The sequence below is a fragment of the Penaeus chinensis genome, chromosome 6 (assembly GCF_019202785.1).
Source record: "Penaeus chinensis breed Huanghai No. 1 chromosome 6, ASM1920278v2, whole genome shotgun sequence".
NCBI classification, from domain to species: Eukaryota; Metazoa; Arthropoda; class Malacostraca; order Decapoda; family Penaeidae; genus Penaeus; species Penaeus chinensis.
In genome coordinates, this window is record NC_061824.1 from 36,988,796 (window position 1) to 36,991,295 (window position 2,500).

Sequence of the window (2,500 nt, forward strand, 5' to 3'; positions counted from 1 at the left end):
TAATGTACAATCAGAATCCACGCCCACATACATGATGTTAATAATGAATGATTGGTTTAATTATTGTTTGTAGACAGATAACAGCAATTCTTTCTATCTCTCTTTTTCTTTCTTTCTCTCTCATTCTCCCTCGCTCCTGCTCTCTCTCTCTCTCTCTCTCTCTCTCTCTCTCTCTCTCTCTCTCTCTCTCTCTCTCTCTCTCTCTCTCTCTCATTTCAAGACCCGGAATATTATAAACACGGATAAGGGTAAAGTTAAACGAAATTATTATTCTGATTAACTGCTTAATTAGAACTGTGTTTATCTTAGTTAAAATAGATGACTCATGTCCTGAAATTTCGAAAAAACGTAGATTTTTTATGATATTCTTGCCGTGAATACCAATGACGTCATGCGGTTTACAAGTTAAGAAAATCCCTCTCTGTAATGAGCCGTATTCGCTGTGACAAATGCATAAAAAAGGTGTAAATGAGAATGGATATCTTCATGTATTTCGGATATATTCGAAACCGGTTAATTAAATCTCTTGCACCGCTAAGAAATTCATTCACAAACTTATCTATCATTTGTCTTTGTAAATAAAATCACAAGACACTCATCGGTTTTTTTGTTTTGTTTTGTTTTATCTTTGTTGGTGTTATCCAAACAGAAAATCGCGTATAACTCTGTGAAAGATTACTGACCGTTAACGAAATCCTGATAGATAACGAACGCTAATGTATGCAATAAGCTTTAGAAAAAAAAAAAAAAGAAAAAAAAAGAGAGACCTGCAGAGTATACCTTGCAACAGGACACTAAAACCATTTGATTTAAATGTTTAAAAGCCGCCCCGTTATGGCAGCTAAAACGTTTTAGGATATATAATACATGCCCGGCAACGTTTGCGAAATGTGAATCCAATTTAATGAAATCAACACGAAACAGAGGAAAAGGAAGAAAGGAATACATTTCTTAAAAAGGCAAAAAAGAAAAAGAAAAAGGAAATCATACTATAATAGCTGCAATATTTTTTTTTTCTTCTTATCATCAGTAATATCCCTCTAGATGTCACCACCATAATACTTGATATTATAAATTTATCATTGCCAATATCTTTACAATAACAATGAAAACGCTACCGTTACTCTCACATCTTCCGAGTAACAATAAAGTTAATGTAAAATTCAAATTCCTAATGGATCTTTTGAAAGATGCTGAGTAACGTTCTTCCCTCCCTATCTCCCTCCCTCCCTTCCTCCCATCCTCTCCCTCCTTCCCTGCCTCCCTCCCTTCCTCTCCCCCTTTCCTGCTTCTCACCTTCTCTAGTTCCCTCCCTCCCACATTTTCTCCCTCTCCCTCCTTCCCTCCCTCCCTCTCCCTCCTTCCATCCCTCCCTCCCTTCCACCTTCTCTCTCCCTCTCCTTCCCTCCCTCCTTCCCTCCCTCTCTTATTATCACAGGGTATTCTTATGTTAACTAAGATTTGAGGAGTCTGAAAACCTTTCCTACTTGAGGGGGGGGGGGCAAGGGGAAGGGGGGAAAGGTATGGGGATTCCCCGGGCCAAGAACTAAGGTGTTTATTGCTATGTTATATTCGATTAAGTTAGGGCTATTGGGAAATGACGTAAGGTGTGGAATTTCTAGATTAGCAAACGGGGGGGGGGGGGGGTAGGAGGGAGAAGTAGGGAGGAGGGGGGGAGGAAGGGAGGAGGGAGAGGCAAGGATAAGGGGGGGGGGATGGAAGGAAGGGAGGAGGGAGAGGTAAGGAGGATGGGGGGAAGGGAAGAGATAGAAGGAAGGGAGGAGGGAGAGCTAGGGAGGAAGGGGGGAAGGGAGAGATGGAAGGAAGGGAGGAGGGAGAGGTAGAGAGGAGCTCAGAGGAATATTAAATGCATTATGTATAAGGTGTACATATATCTTATTTAGAGAGAGAGGCAGAGAGAGAGAGAGAGAGAGAGAGAGAGAGTTGGGGGAGGGAGGGAGAGAGGGGAGAGAGAGGGAGGGAGGGAGAGGGAGAGAGAAGAGGGGGGTGGGTTAGAAGGAGAGAGAGAGAGAGAGAGAGAGAGAGAGAGAGAGAGAGAGAGAGAGAGAGAGAGAGAGAGAGAGAGAGAGAGAGAGAGAGATAAGGTATGTATATATATATATATATATATATATATTTTTTTTTTTTTTTATTATTATGTTTTTTTTTTTTTGCATGTATACACTCTGGATACATTGTAGATACATGCATACTGTACGTATAAACTTTGACGCATGGAAAATGGGGGTGCATCTAAAACGAATGCATATTTCTGTCACCAAACATATTTACAAACCATAACCAAAAACTTTACAGAATAGTTGCCAAGATTTGAAAAAGAAAAAGAAATCGAAAATATGCCCAAAACTGAAATTCTGAATCAATAAAGCGACTTACTTCAGTCAGTTTTAATTTCAACGAATTCATCAATCAATCAACTGACTGATTATCTAAGGAATGATGAAATTCAGAAAGGGTTACTTCTTCTCCAACTTCCCTC